At 41.5% G+C, this 16,725-nt stretch overlaps 1 long non-coding RNA gene across 8 annotated transcripts in view; it reads left to right on the forward strand.

The window, feature by feature from the left end:
• Nucleotides 1-1,470: 1,470 nt before the first annotated feature.
• LOC113624447 (uncharacterized) overlaps nt 1,471-16,725 on the forward strand; it is a 54,467-nt gene continuing 39,212 nt past the window's right edge. For 3 of the 8 annotated variants that reach the window (XR_003434335.1, XR_003434339.1, XR_003434334.1), the window contains exons 1-6: nt 1,471-1,533; nt 4,859-4,890; nt 5,718-5,803; nt 6,844-7,338; nt 7,441-7,601; nt 9,858-9,934. This is a non-coding gene — a long non-coding RNA (uncharacterized LOC113624447). Of the gene's footprint in view, nt 1,592-4,858; nt 4,891-5,717; nt 5,804-6,843; nt 7,339-7,440; nt 7,602-9,857; nt 9,935-11,213; nt 12,077-16,725 lie in introns of those variants that run through there. The other 5 variants (XR_003434333.1, XR_003434340.1, XR_003434336.1 and 2 more) reach the window with 5 other exon arrangements.

The raw sequence follows: 16,725 nt of genomic DNA on the forward strand, positions 1-16,725 counted from the left end.
CACACACACACACACACACACACACACACACACACACACACACACACGATGCTCGTACATCACCAGAGGATTCTGTGCATTCAACACACAGCCAAAACAGTGGTTAGGGTTGGTATCACACCACGCCATACCTGCTTACAGGCAAGGAATACAAACCACGTGACACTTCACTCGACTGACATCAGGAGCTAAGCAGAAACCATGACTCAGAACTTGAGACATCAGTTTTTTCTCCTAGCCATGAAGGCATTCCTTTTCTTTCTTTTTTGAGGGATAATTGACACATAATGTTATTTTAGTTTCAGGTAAACAACATAATGATTTGACATTTGTATATACTGTGAAATGACCACCACGATAAGTGTAGTTAATGTCTGTCACCATACTTGGTTATAAACATTTTTTTTTCTTCTGATAAGTTTTAAGATCTACTCTATTTAAAGCAACTTTCAAATATTCAGTAGAGTATTATTACGTATAGTCAGCATGCTGTACTTTACATCCCGCAGGGCAGCCCTTCTTTGAACTTGAAACAAACCCATAAATAAAGAACTCCATCCCCACCAGCACTCCCAAACAACTTGGTGGACAGAGAGCTCTGTATTTCATAGGAGATGCCTGCAGAGATTGAAGTAAGTTTCCAAAAATAAAAGCACAAACAGTTCCCCTCACACTTTTTTGTTACGATAGCTACAGAACCAAGAAGAAATGCATACCATCCTGGGGGGATAGAATGTACAAGGACTAGATTTTGCCCATTTTCATAGCCATCATGCAGCATAGTTGGCTCCGAATCCTACAGAGTCGTCCTGGTGTATTTACAGGGTTCAGACCCACACCCAAACCATCGGGATGGTTTAAGGTTTGGGGAACAGGTTTCCGTACTGCCAGATAGCATAATTAGGCATAACGTCTTAAGTGAACGTATTAGCTCGGGCTTTTAACAGTGTGCAAGCCTTGGCTTCCACAATAACCGCTTAATCTTGTGTGGAAGCCATCCCAGGCTTCACTAGAACACAGGCACTGTGCGTCCACCCGCAGATAGAGCAGATAAAGCTCGGAATGGGTTTATTTATATTGTCCTTGTTAGTCGTGCAGCCTGTGTGCAAACAAAACAACATTATTCTTATCTCCTTGGAAAGTTTAATTCGTTAGCAATTAAAAGCTAGTGCAGAAAGAGGGCCAGGCACAGGGAGAAGTTCATCCTAGCACAGCAGCCCTGGCCAAAGAGATTTGCGGGGGCAACTCTCACTGATAACAGCACCACGATGGCTGCCTAATTGTTTTTCATGAAGAGTTTACGCAAGTAAGGATGATCCCCCTGTAATTTAATAAGATAATGTTGCCAACGATCTCTTCAAAATACTCTGTTGAAACTTGCTGTCTTCAGGCTCTTCCCAGAGCCCATTGCTGCCTCCTGCTTCCTGTCTGGCTTGTTTTTAAGGGCGGCTGCCTCTGGGCCAGGTTCATTTTGTTGAAGAGCTCAGCTCAGGATGGGATGGCTGGTCCCAGCAGCTGATGGAAGCCTCCAGAGTGAGTGAGTTCTATTTGGAACAGGGATGGGTCTGACCACATTCTTAGCCACCTTAAGGTCAGGAAACTTCAGAACTGCAAACCTGGACCACTCTATTGAAAGTCATGCTCAAGACCAGGTGTCATAATGGGGGAAACTGTGGAGATGGGGGTGGGGGAGGGGAGGGGTATATGGGAACTGTCTGTACTTTCTGCTCCGTTTTTCTGTAAACCTAAAATAGCTCTAAGAAATAAAGCCTACTATTAAAAACAAAGAGTCATGCTCACCCACAGTTCTGGGTTTTGAGAGGCCAAGACTGATTTGAAAAGGCTATTTCTTCCTCTCCATAGGAGACAACAGGAGGAAGCCCAGAGATTTGGAGGGCTACACCCAGGACAGAGAATTCGAAATAAAAATACTCCCTTTTCTGAGCTCTGGCGACCTCAACTGGTAGGGTGGAAAGTGAAACTTTACCCGCTGAGAGGTGCCACTGGGCTTAGCACCCCTGGAGCTCTTCCTTGTAGCAAACCATACATACATTTGTCTCTTTGGTATCGCATGGGTGGATTTTTTAGCTGATTAAATGTTTTACTTTCCAACTGCTTAGCTTTATGTTGGTCTGCCCCAGTGCTGGAGAAAGAATTTGTACTAAAAACAATAAACAGCTCTGGAAATAGGTTGGATCTAAAATAAATAAGGTTAATATTGCAATAATATGTCTTAGGCTAAAGGGAAGTTTAGTCATCATCTGGTGCAAACCTTGTCCACTCCTGGTCACGAAAGAGTTAAATAATAAAGCCCCAGCCCGGAGGGTAGTGGAAGTTTTAATCCCAGCTGCTGCCCCTGCGGGTGAGAGGAAGAGATATTTGATAGTCCAAAGCAGAAAGTAAATATAGAGTAAATTACTCCCATGTAATTGGGGAGATTATTTCAAGTAGATTGCAACTTGGAAATGGATTGCTTCTTTTTGAAACCTAGGGTGACTTGTACATCTCCCATGGTGGCTTCAAGGTGGCACCGAGGGAAGGCACAATTCCTGGCTTTCAAGGGCAGCTATAGCTAGCATATGTTATAAAGTCAAAACTACACATCTTTGATCGTCACATTGCCCAGATCTGTGCAGTAGTTAGTAGGAACAGAAATATAGATAGACGTAGAAATGTGACCAACAGTAACTACCACCTTAAAAATCTGAACTGTGAGTTCTTATAGACAGAAAACAGAAAACTGTTTGCAATTAATATAATTGCCCTCATTCAAGGAAATGGTCAATTTGATCTGAAATGGTGTGGAAAAGCATGGGAGGGGATCTGTGTGAGACACCTAAAAGAACTATTATAAATTGTTTCATATAATGAGCCAGTTCTCCCAGTAGCTTCCATTCTTTGGTTCCAGTGCTCTTTCTTGAAGCCAGTATGCATAGGCTCCAATTCTGTGTCCACATCATAGTCTTTCCAATATTTGTCTCCTTTTCTTAAGTGTGTAAGCTCTAGAATCAGAGAAGCCTTGTTGAGATTCAAAGCTGCCTCTGTCTATCACCTCTCTGACTTTGGGCAAATTGCCTGGCCTCTCTCAGCCTTTATTTTCTTATTTGTTAAATGGGATAATAATAGTACTTGCTTCGCAGGCAAAATGTTGTGAGGACCTAATGAGAAAATGCATGTAAAGCACTTGTCACTTAGTTCTTTTTATGACTATGATGATAATCCCACATAGTATAATAAATTATTTCTCATATGACATGATATTTAGCCTACTCACCATTCAATTTCCCCTTAAGTTATTTCAGTGTGTAGCATTCATAATTGAACAAAATGCTCCGTATGGGCTGATAGTACAAAGTAGACTATCACCTCCTTCATTCTAGGTTCTATACTTCTATTGATACAACCAATTAGAGTATTAAATGTTTTTGTTTATCTTTTTTTGTGGGGGGAGGAGATGGCTACTCCAATCAAACTGCTCAGAAAACTCTCTCCTTCCCTGTTGTACTTTGGTAGTTTTAGACCCTGGTGCAGGACCTTACATTTATCTCATTACATGATTTATTAAATGTTAGTTCCTCTTTCAAATCTATGCAATCCATTTGTTTATTCGTTCATTCATTATAGAAACTTTCAAAAATATATTTTTCATGGACCAGGCTCAGTGCCAGTTTTTGGCCATATTCTGAGATTTTAAAATTCATTGGAGTTTCAGTAGAGCATACTTTTTACATCTTTGTGCAAATTGTTGTGTAACATGTTGCTAAAACAGGGCTGAGGGCACAGGCCTAAGGAATGTCTTTAGAAACTCTCCACGAGGCTGACCAGCACCATTTGGGCACTGTAGTTTAATCATTATGAATTCATCTTATTGTGGTATCATTTGGTACAAATTATTTTTCAACATGACCAGCAGGAAGTCTTGAGACCCTCTCAGAATTCTTGTTCAAGTCAAGATTCACTAGATCTATCTAGTAGCTAATTCAATATTCTCATCAAAATAAGACTATTAATCTGATGTGATTTCTTTTCTAAGTGAAATTAGTCTGGCTTGTTTTCTAAAGGGCTCAGAGGACATATTTTCATAACCCATTCTAACATTTTGAAGAATTTAAATAACAGCAGAACATAGTGCCTAAAACATGACAGCGATCTGTTTCAGATGCTCCTCCCGCCAGCATAAAATGTTGAGGACGTTAGTGAGAGAGTTGAAAAGATTAGCTAGGTGAAAAAGTCTACCCTCAGGTACTACCTTTACCTTGATTGTGGAGCATTTGCTTTAGATTTACTTATATATATGTAAATATATATGTATTTTTAAATATATTTTTTATATGTATTTCTCCCCTCCTGAGCTCCCTGTGGTCAGGGACATGCTTTTACTTTTCTCTTGTAATTCCTATCACAGTGCATGACACATCATCGGTGATCCTTAATTGCTTTTTAAATTGATATACTCAAGGTTTATTTGTAAACCTAATGCCTAACCTATTACAATTAAGGAGAAAGGATATTACCGCCTTTTAGTCCAGGACATGGCAAATAGAGAAGAGGTCTATAGGTCTAAGGGCATCCCTTAAAACTTTTAGGCTTTTAGGCTTAGGAGGCATGCCCGCTTACACTCTATGAAACTCTCAAATGATTAGTAACAGAGTCCAATGAGTGAGAAGTAGTGAAATGGCTTTCTCAAAATATGGGGAAATTGGTGATCATTTTTTCTCCTTTGTCATTACTAGGAGTTTGGAATTCTAAGGGGAAAATTGCATGTTAAAAAATCATTGTCCCATTCTGATCTTTCTGTCCCATTCTGATCATTCTGATCTTCTGATCTTCTGACTTTCCCTTCCTTAAATTTGTTTAGGATAGGAGATTGCTTCTATGGACTTCTCAAAGGTAAGTATTAACTTTTTATATTTTTACTTCCTGTGTCCAGCAGACTGAAAGAGAGGAGGAACTCAATAAATGTTGGTTGGATGAATACGTAGTATTTGTGAAAGTGCATTGTAGACTGTGAAAACTTGCACAAATGGAAAGATGAGGATGATGACTTAACGAGGCTCAGAAATTGAAGTGGAACTCGTCTTAATGTACCACACACACACACACACACACACACACACACACACACATTTCCCTTTGAATAATGGCTACATTTTTTTCTTTCAATAGGAAAGGTATTGGGATACTGGGTACTTTTTAAAATTTAAGTCAAAATGTGCTTGCCTATTTTTTATTACTAGCTGCTCCATTTGGTCTTCTGGTTTTTGTTGATCAACATATATTTGTATACTTAATATTGCCCTTAGTTATCCTCTTACTTTCTCATCTTACCCATCTTTAGTCTGCCATTCTGTCCTGACTTAGATTTTTCAACTGTTAGACTGTCAGGCTTTCAAGGATGCATTTTTAAAAATCAGTTTCTTTGAAAGCACTTGAACCAGAAGTCAAATGGCATGATGTAAACCAATAGTTTTTCCATGAAGAAATGAAAAGTCTCAATAATGATAAATAAGGAATCTAACCTATTGACACCAATTTGGTTACACTGTATTGATTTCTACAAAAATATTATAAAAGAGAGTGCTACATATACTCTACTGACCAGATTGCAAATATACTTCTTAGCAGAGAGAGAAATAGTGTAGGATACAAGGGTCTGTCTTCAAGTGTCACCTGCTATTCGTTATCCGTCACTGATTCAAGCATTTTCCTGGGTTTAGGTGGGTCAGGCTGTCAGGGGAGAACCCAGAGGCTGTATGTGGCCATGGCTACAGGATCGACGGGGCATGAGCTGGAGAAGAAGCAGGTGAGTCCATCATGTCAAGGGCAGGTGATAATGACCGGCAAAAACTGGTCCTGCTACTTCTCAGTGACAGCGATTAGCAGGGTGTAAGAACAGAATTCCAAAATTCCAAAGGTTCCCATAAATGTCTCAGTTTCTTACTCAGGGCTTCATGGTCTTTAGAGATATATTTCAGAGTTGGTTTTTGGCTGTTTCACTTATTCTTTTTTGTTTTTTTTTGTGGTACGCGGGCTTCTCACTGTTGTGGCCTCTCCCGTCGCGGAGCACAGGCTCTGGACGCGCAGGCTCAGCGGCCATGGCTCACGGGCCCAGCCGCTCCGTGGCATGTGGGATCTTCCCGGACCGAGGCACGAACCCGCGTCCCCGGCATCGGCAGGCGGACTCCCAACCACTGCGCCACCAGGGAAGCCCTGTTTCACTTATTCTTGTGTAAACTGGTGGAAGTGGGTGGTGGGTTGGGTAGGATGGGTGAGTCTTCCCAGGCCCTTCATTCCATCTGAGCTACATGTGCCAGGAGGAGCCCTTGATAAGCCAAGACAGCTCTACATATGCCAGCCTCACACAGCTCAGCAGGGACTTGACACAGTCACACAAGTAGCTCTCATCTTTCTGGGCAGTTGGCAAATCCAAAATTTCTAGATACAGGGGTTTAAGGTGGTAATCTGGAAGGAGAGAAGGATTAGGGGCCTTGACTCGAGGCTGCTTTGCCCAGCAAGCACAAAATCTTTACTTAGCTTGAATGCTTATTTTGACATATTTTGGAGGGAGGCAGATGGAGATACTGGAGAGAGATGCTAAGGAAACCCCAGGTCACCCCTAGATACTGTGCATGGAACCCAGGTTTGGTAAATACTTCAAAGCCTCCATAGTGTTGTAAGAAGCATGAGATGTTTTTTTTTTTGGAGAGTCTGAATTCACTCTCCGGGAAAGTGTTTATCAAAGTGTTGTCCTACTGAACTAGAATATCAGGGGTGATGGTAGTGGGGAGCATTTCCAGGAAGGGAGAGTCTGCATATTTGTTTGTTTGCTTGTTGTTTATCTAGCCACGCCATGCGGCATGTGGGATCTCAGTTCCCCGACCAGGGATTGAACCCGCACCTCCTGCAGTGGAATTGTGGAGTCTTAACTACTAGACTGCCAGGGAAGTCCCTGCATTTTTAATAAGCATCTTAGATAGAGCTTAATGGGGAGTAACGTTTGGATGTATCATCTATGAAAAGAATCTCAAGATCACTTGCCTCTCTGACGTATGGAATTTCTTCTTTTTTGTACATTCTTCAGCTTTTGGTTTTAATTGTGTCCTTGTAGTCTCTTGGGATAGGAATGCCTCTCCTGGATTATTTTCTCCACTGTGTCTAGGAAGTCTGCATCTTTCCGAATGAGTTGTGCTGTCAAAGAGTGTCCCTAGAAATCTTTCATGTTCTATCTAAGAGGAAGATGACTTGCATTTATAGCACACAGTATAGGCAGTGACCTTGGGCAAGAAGAAAAGCAATGATATTAATACCATATATTTGAATAATGTTCTACAGTTCACAGTTAAGTTGAATTAAATTGCATAGTTAAATTCATAAATTATATGATTACATCAATTCTCACAACTTGCTGTGAGGATCGGTAATATTATTCCTATTTTACAGATTAAGAAATTGAGGTTCAAAGAAGACAAGGCCTTACCATAGGTCAGTGGACTTATATATGGAAGGATGGGTCCTGGAGTCAGGGTCTTCCAACAACTGGCCTGCTGATGCTGACACATGCCACCCAACGGCCTCCTGAATGGCTTTCGTGCACATACCTTGTAAGTTGATGCTTAGAGCAGAGTTGTTGTGTCAGATCACCTGGGTTCTGATCTTTGTGATTTCTGTGGGAAAATCTCCATTTAAATTGCCATGGACATCCACGCGCTGAATGATCATTTTCTCTTGGGAAAGACATTTCTGAGTTGCTCTAGCCCTCCCCGTGTTACCTGAGGCCTCACTACTTTTGAAATGGTTCACACTCTTACCTTATTTGCGTTATATTACCCCAGGGAAAGGATGAATCTAAGAGTTCCAAAGAACCTTTCTCCTCATATCTGATTATGTTATGTTTACAGACACATCTAGGCATAGGCTTTTCGGATTTTCTACTGCTTTATTTTGATCATCTTGATTTAATCCATGTGAGCTCATTTTCCTCATTAAAGTCATCAAATTAAAGAAGGAAAAGGGACCTTATAGGCTCCTGCTAGATTTTCCTGAGCAACAGGAGTCCATCCAGTCTTTGCCATGCCCTTCTGGTGATGGGGACACACTGTCAGGGGCTGCAGCCCCTAATAACTAGATTCCTTTCATTGTCACATAATTCTTTATGTGGGCTGAGACTTTCAACCTTTATCTTCCACACATTCGTCCTTGTTTTGATCTCTTAAGGAATACAGAGGTCTTGTCCCTTGTTTTCATGTGAGAGATTTTCAAACACACGAGCCAGTCGTCATGTAGGTCTAGAGTTAGATGATTCAGAGCTGTTATGGGCTGAATTCTATGTCCCCAAAGTTCACATCTTTACATCCTGACCCCTAACTTCAGAATGTGATTGTGTTTGTAGATGATGTCTTGAAAGAGGCAATAAATTAAAATGAGGTTATTGGGGTAAGCCTTATTCCAATATGGATGGTGTCTTAATAATAAGAAGAAATTAGGACACAGAGACACACAGAAAGAAGACCATGTGAAGACCCAGGGAGAAGATGGCCATCTACAAGCCAAGGAGACAGGCCCCAGAGGAAACCAACCCTGACAACATCTTATCTCAGACTTCTAGCCTCCAGAACTGTGAGAATATAAATGTCTGTGGTTTAAGCCACCCTGTTTGTGGTACCTTGCTATGGCAGCCTGAGCAGACTAATACATGAATCAAATATATACGGGGTTGGAGTCAAGGAGATGCGGAAGATCAACTAAGCAGATGTGCAGGGGGAGAGGGTAAAAGGGCCATGGGATAAAAGCCTTACAGAGTAGGTATTGGGAGAGGGCCTGGGAGCCATACTGTGAGAAAAATCGAGAGAGCACAGTGAAAGAAGACATGGGAAGAAAGAGTTCTTTGCTCCTTTTATACTGGGTTCTAAATTCCTTAACCTTGTGTTCACTTTTGTCAACATTGTCTTTAGTGCTTAAACACTCTCTCCTTTCCTTGTCCCCATGCACCAAATTTAGAAGGTGTGGGTTTTAAATCTGAAAATTGGTCATCACAGCATTCAAAGGTAAAGTTAAAGTGTTAATATTAGTGTTGTTGAATTAGGGGGTCAGTCTCAGAAGTTACTTGGGGACTCATTCTAAGAATATATTTCTTTGACACAGATTACGGAATTCAATTTCAGTGTAGATTTATGGTGGGGTACTAAAATACATCGCCAAACAAACAAGCAAATAAATAAACAAACAAAAACCCCAAACTCCACATAATTCCCAGGTGCTTCTGTTGTGCCCACTGTTTGGGATACACTAATTCAGATGAAAATAAAAATGAATTCCTTCTATATGCCTGGAAATGATGCCAGACCATTGTAGATTTCAAACTTCATGAAAAATTAAAAATGTCCCCCTTTTGAGGGGAATGTTTTATGAATCCAGTAAACATAGCCTAAATTTCCTATTCTTATTACCTTATTACTTTTCAGAATAATGTTGAAAATGATGGTTATCCTGGGAAAACCAGGATATTTGGGGATGTTTATGCTCCTTTTCCCAGCAATGGCTTCCCCTGGCCAGCCGGCACTGTTCTTTTCCCATATTTCAGGATCTCAGTGTGAAAGAAGCTATGAAAGCTTACAACAGTCAATCATACTGACCATCACGTTATTCTTTGTGATTTAGGAGAATGCCCCTGTTTCCTCAAGCGCTCTATCTGCTGAGAATTAGGAACCATTTCTATGTACTAAAGAACTATCGCTCACCAGGAAGTATACTGTTCCTTCTTGTGGAGGAAAACTTATGACATTGAACTTGATAAGAGCCATTATTTTCACAAGCTCAAATAAAACAAGTCTTCTTTGTCTCCCCTCCCACCTCTACAGGTTCAAGTATGTGGAGGAGACCAAACTGAAAAGAAAGCATCATAGGTTTTAGACTGAAACAAATCAGGGCTAACCAGGTAATCAAATTCTGTATAAAAACAATGAATTGTGCTACTCTGACTTAGATGTTTCAGAGCAACTCCAATGCCTTCTTTATCTGTTTCTGGAATTTTTAAAACCACTGTTCCATAGGGCCTTGAGAATAACCGGAATAACTAGACTCTGTTAATTTAGTTCAGTTATTTAGGAATCAGGTGTAAGATTAATTAGAACTAATTAGTATTAAGTTCTGAGTAGGTAGGTAGAGCTTACTATACACCATGCTTAAAACATCACAGTGGGAATGTGGTGGGTAGTCTCCGTCTTGAAATTTAGCAGGTCTGCCTGATGGGTACTGACTTGACTGTTTCATCCACTTTAGGGAGGCTGAGAGTACACTCCTCTGCCCCAAGTTATATTTTATCCAAGCGTCATGTCTCTGACATTCTACCTCCGAAGAGTCATTCCTTTGGCTTTCTTTGCTTCCCTTAAAATGAAAATTCTCTTGGTATGTGCAAAACAAAAAATTACTTTCTGCAGGCAAATACATTAAGGTAGTTATTAGCTTTGTTTTCCAGTGACTGAAAGGAACTAGCTGAGCTAGAAGGAACTTGGAAGTTCATCAGTGGGAATGAAAGGAAGGTTTGCTAAGTAGGTGAGGGGAAAGCACAGACAAAGGAGGAAGGGGCCAAGTGACACACATTTTGCCCGCTTGGGAATTTTGGATGGGACTGACTCCGCCCACTCAGTACTGCTTAAAAACAAAACAAAACAAACAACATATCTTTGAGAGTGCTTTAATACATTGCACTATTTCAGTAGCTGTGCAGGCCAGGACTTAACAAGGCTAGAGTAAGGAAGGACGGTTAATATTTCAACTATAGTGTGAATTGTAAATCATGACATTGATTTGGGTACAGAGGCTAGATCAGGAATGTTTTTTTTTTTTTTTTTTTTTGCGGTACGCGGGCCTCTCACTGTTGTGGCCTCTCCCGTTGCGGAGCACAGGCTCCGGACGCGCAGGCTCAGCGGCCATGGCTCACGGGCCCAGCCGCTCCGCGGCATGTGGGATCCTCCCGGACCGGGGCACGAACCCGCGTCCCCTGCATCGGCAGGCGGACTCTCAACCACTGCGCCACCAGGGAAGCCCTAGATCAGGAATGTTTGAGGAGCACCCTTCAAAGCTCAGATGCAGAGGGCAGAAAATAGTGTTGGTCTTTAATATCATGTCCCCCTTTTTGAGTAAGTCAGAGCCTGAGTTATGAAGCATTCAAAGGTCATTTTGTTCCCGCATTCAATTTTCTTCTTTCCACTTAGAAGAAACCTTTTAGGCCAAAGGCCACTTGAGGTGGCCCTGGTTCCTCCATGTTTCACTCACTGGCTCCTTGTATCTGCTGGACCTGCATTTCCATTCACCATGTCTCAGGAGGAAAACGATTCTAGTGACCTCGCTGTAGGGAGATGGGAGCCTCAGGCATCTTATCAAACTGCCAGGCTGTTCTACATAAGCAGGGCTCTTGGCTCTGGTGTAGGAAAGCAATGCCATTGTCGGCTAACACTCAAGCATCTTGGCGAACTTGCTAAGTGTGTGGGGAGCCCTAACCACTGTTGTTGGCGGGAAGACCAAGCTATCACTTGTACCTCACTTTCAGAATTCGGCCCTGTTTAAATTAAGCTCTGCAGGTGGAGTCCTGGATTGTGAGAAGGATACAAAGCCTGAGGACACGTTGGCATTTATTCCTCATGCTGCTTCTGAGGACACACAAGAGGGTGTTCCGGCCAAATTAGCCAGTTATCGGTTCCTCGAGTAACTTTGGTTTTGGACACCTGACTTGACTCTGTGAGCGAGCAGGCAGCTGTTTTCCCTGAGTGTGTTTGCCTCTTGGCTTTCCTGTCACTACATGAACGTTCAGCCCACGGATTTCTGTTATCTAATCAGGTGCATCGGTCCGCGGTGGAGATGAGAGGGGAGGAACACCCCTCTGACTCAGATTTTGCACAAACAAAACTCAGCCTTGTTAACAAAGGCAGGGAGGAGTGCCCACGGCTGCTCAGATCAGATCTTCCCCGACAATCTGCGGGGCAGTGCAGATGGGTGGGTTTTTATGGCAAGATAAGCAACTGGAGGGCTCCACTTTGGTATGCTAAATAAAATTAAAATGTCAATATTTACACATGACCTTCAAGGCTCTTACACTCTTGCTTTCTTAGGATTCAGTACAGACTGCGTTTTCTTTAGCCCGTTACCAACAGCTTGGAAATTCAGTTAGAGGACATAACCCAAATGTTCTCCAAATGTTCCTTCCAAATGGTCATCTCGAAAAGTGCTGTTTTAAGGCGTGCAACCTTTCTGCACCAAGAGAGGGCTGTCGCGCTGCTTACCCAACTGCAGGCGAATTATCCGGAGATGAAAACCACTGATGATAAAGATAGTGCCGCCAAGCTGCTTTAATTTGTTGATAACTAAAGCACAAGAGGCCTCTTACAGGCTTCTCGAAGCCTCACTATTGTGTATTGCACATTCAACCCCTGCTTGTGTGCTGACACGAACAAATAAACGCGATCATAATGGTTGAAATGTAGTTAGAAACACAATTGAGAACATCTGTATTGTAAGCAGAAATAAATTAGAAATACTGAAGTGTTTTGTAGCTGTGAAAAAGAAGGAATAAAAAAATAACCCACAGTACCTGGATTAAGCGGTTATAAATAATGTATAAGGCAAAAATCTCATTACCCCCTGTGTAAACTCCCACCCCCCCTCCATGAAATATATTTTATGAATGTAGTAACGCTGTAATAACCAAGGCATTTGTTCTTCCCCACAAACTTTCCATTTCATAACTGGGAGATTGTTTGGATTTACAAGTTCAGGACAAAACATCCCCGAGTTTACTGGTTTGGGTTTCTTCCTCGTGACCTTCAGCTTCAGGACTCTGCACAGCTCTGCGCGCCACTATGTATTAGAATGCTGCTTTCCACACATGAAAGTTTCCGCCAAACACAACCCTATGAAAACAGAGGCGAACGCAAATCCCCTCAGCCCTGGAGGAAAAGGCCTTGACACTTGCATCGCAGAAGCCATAGGGAGGATGGGAGAAGCTCTCCCTGCCCAGGACCGTGACACCTGTGTGACTCTTGGAGTCCAGGCTGCTGTCAATAGAACCAATCATTTTGCTTATGTGACTCTAAGTAAAGTGACAGCTGCCAGATTAGTGAGCTTTGTCCAACTGAGCTATGGGGCTGTTACGGGGGTGGCCAGAATTTTCCACCGGGCACCATCCTCAGCATAGCCAGGATCCAGGAGGAACTCCATTCTCTGGGCACCGACTCACCTCTGCAGCCCTTCCCTCTTCAGTTTCTTGGTTCTTTTTTTTCTATCATAAACCCGTGGTCAGGCTCTGCAATATCATGGAACGCAGCAGCATGCTCGAGGGTTAAGCGTGACTCTGGAGTCCTGTTGTTTATGAAACCCAGCTCTCCTGGGTCATGCGGGGGAACCCCCATATCTTTAAGAGATACTAGGGCAGGAGGTAAAGCGGAGGGAGCTGGCTCAATACAACCTTTTATGTAATAGGAGCCGCCCTAAGCCTAATCGGCTCCTACCTCAAATACCTCATGATTCTTTCTGAGCTTTTAATTAGTGAATTAATGTACATCCTATCTGGCTTTCCTGGAGCCCTTGGAATGGTTCCTAAGTGGACCACAGATATCCATAGAGATAACTGCCCGATTCCTAGCCTGACCCCTGATCAGGTGTTGCTCCTGCTAGCATGACTTGTGACCACGTTCTATTTCTGCTTCTCCCACTGGAATAGCCGTGTGGCTAAGTGGCTAAGCAGAATGACCCCGTTAGATCCCCTTCTAGGAGGAAGTCACTCACGGACTCATTTTTGGAGCCACAGTTAAAAACGTGTGATTTCTCCTCATTTGGGTATGCAGCTATGGCAGAATGGGGGAAAATTACTGCGCTATGAGTCGGAAGATTGTTCAGGTGTCTTCTTAAATCTACCTGAGTGACTTTGGATTAGTCCGCCTCTGAGCCTCAGTTATCATTGAAAATGTGGGTAATATTACCTCACACTTTTTCCTTTAGTGGGACTTAAATAAGGTCATGCACATAAAGGAGCCTTATATGGTTTAAAGTGTTATTGAATGGTATGGTGTTATTTGTCTTTGTTCAGGCTGCTATAACAAAATACCACAGACCGGGTAGCTTGTAAGCAACAGAAATTCACTTCTTTAAGTTCTGGAGGCTGGAAGTCTGAGATTTGGGAACCAGCATGGTTGGGTGAAGGCTGTCTTCTGGGTTATAGATTTCTCAGCTTATGACTGTGTCCATGCGTGGTGGAAGGGAAGGGAGGATCTTTCAGGAACCTCTTTTATAAGGGCACTAATCTTGTTCACAAGACCTCCACCCTCATGACCTAATCACCTCCCAAGGCCAGCTCCCTGACACCATCAGCTTAGGGGTTAGGATTTCAGCATATGGATTTTTGGGGGACACCAAACATTCAGACCATAACATCTTTATTAAAAGGAAATTTCTATTCTACCTATGTGACAATGTGGTTTGAGGATCAAATTAAATAAAATATGTGAAAAGGGCTTTGAAAAGTATAAAGCAATGCAAAGCACATCACTGTATTGTGAATGGAGTGACAGAGCCCTGTCAGCTGGATTTCCTCTGGTCATTAGGTCCATGTACACATGTGCCAGAGCAGCACAGTTTTCTAGACAAAAAGAGGGTGCAGAGGCTGGAGACTTTAAATCTGGTGTTATCGTTGTCATTATGTTTCTTATTGTGAGCACCTCAATTAATTGTTTTGAGATCTTTGTCTCATTTTTTTTCCTTCTAATATAAAGAAACAACAGTCATCTCCTAATATGGTTGTTGGGAAAACATAATTGAAATGAATTCCAAAAATAGCCTTTAAGGACAAAGTTATGTGAAGGACAGAAATTGTGTGTGAATTCTCTCAGCAATGAATAGGCATATCTCCATATACCCCTAGGATCTCAAGCTGATAATGTAACGACAAGAACCTATTCAATCAGAACAAGGGGATGGTTCTGCTCGTGTGACAATCTAGGTCTCAGAGTCTGGTATGTGGGAGGGGTGGAAAGAGCAGATTGCATTTTCAGGAGAAAGGTTAAGCTTGAATGTTTTGGACAGGAGGTGGTTAGATGCATTCTTAAAAAGTCCTTGAATTTACCTGATGAGTTTTGTGTCCTTGTGATGGTTGTAGCCCATTCCAGGTTAGGAGTAAATTTAGCAACACAAAAGAGGTCATTTACAAATCTCTCCCTCACATGCTCCATTTCGTCTGGTGTCCCTTCTAGTTTTCTCCTCTTCACTAATTTGCAACGTGTGAGACTGCCCTTCTGATCATTGTGAGTTTAAGATTAATCGTATGTGGTTTCCGAAATGTTTTGAAACTTTTATAGGAGAGTTGTGAAAAGGTGGAGGTTTCCAGAAAACCCTTAATAGAAGTTCAGAGATCCATTTATTTATTTATTTGGGCTTTAAAACATTTTAGTTTAAACTAATTTTAGACCTAGAAAATGTTGAAAAAACACTATAAAGTGTTCCTTTATATCCCTCACTCTGCTTCTACTTATGTTAACATTTCTTATCACCATTATACTTATCAAGACTAGGAGATTAAAATTAGCACAATAATATTAACTAAACTACAGGCTTCATTAGAAATTCACAGATTTTCCTACAAATAGCATTTTCTGGTTCCAGGATCCTCTCCAGGACCTCACACTGCATTTCGCCTCCAATCTGTCACAGTTCCTCAGTCCTTCCTTGTCCTTTATGACTGGCTCTGTTTGAAGACCAGTGATCAGTAATTTTGTAAAATATTCTTTAATTTAGCTTTGTCTAATGTTTTCTCATGATTGGGGTAAGATTATGCAGTTTTTGCAAGAATGCCACAGAAATGATATTGTGTCCCTTTTCAGCACATCATAGCAAGGGATTCATGATACTGATATATCTTATTATTGGTGATATTTACCTTGATCACTTGGTTAAGGTGGCTCGTGCTGGTTTCGCCATGATAAAATTACTATGTTTCCCTTTGTATTGATAAGTATTTTGAGGCAGGTACTTTGAGTTTATTCAAATTCTCTTTATCCTTCTTGAATTTCTTTTGCATGAAATAGCAGACACCTAAGAAAAGGAGATATACTCTTTGAGGATTTGCTTCTTTTCACTTACTATATGTTGTAGGAAGCACCCCACATCAGTTTTAGATGTCTTGTTCATTCTTTTATACAGTTGCATAGTACTCCATTGTATGGCTATACCAGTTTATTCAAGCACTCTTCCACATTTGGGCAATTAAATAGTTTCCAGTGTTTTGCAATTACAGACAATGAGGCAATGATTAAATTCAAATGTATGTGCTTTTGCATTGTTGGAGATACGTCCCCTAGAAGTGAGGTTGCTAGGTCAGAAAGAAAATGCATATGCAATTTTGTTAGACATTGCCAAATGTTCCTCCAGAAGGGCTGTACCAGTTTGCATTCCCACCAGGAAAGTTTGGAAGTGCCTGTTTCCCCATACCTCCACCAATAAGCTTAACTAATAGAAAGTATTCCCATATTTAAAATTTTTCACCAATCTGTTAGATGAGAGACATGGATTTGTTTAAGTATGAGTGAGTTTGAGCAGTTTTTCACATGTTCAAAGGCCATTTTAATCTTTGTGTGTGTGTGTGAATTTCTCCTCATTCTTCTATCAGGATTTTTGTCTTTTGTCCCTTAATAATTAAGATTTCTTTATATGTAAGGAATATTAGCCTTTTTTTCTAGTATG

This window comes from Aethalodelphis obliquidens, unplaced genomic scaffold (genome assembly GCF_003676395.1).
Source record: "Aethalodelphis obliquidens isolate GAN/ISIS:26980383/991018 unplaced genomic scaffold, ASM367639v1 scaffold13, whole genome shotgun sequence".
Classification (NCBI taxonomy): domain Eukaryota; kingdom Metazoa; phylum Chordata; class Mammalia; order Artiodactyla; family Delphinidae; genus Aethalodelphis; species Aethalodelphis obliquidens.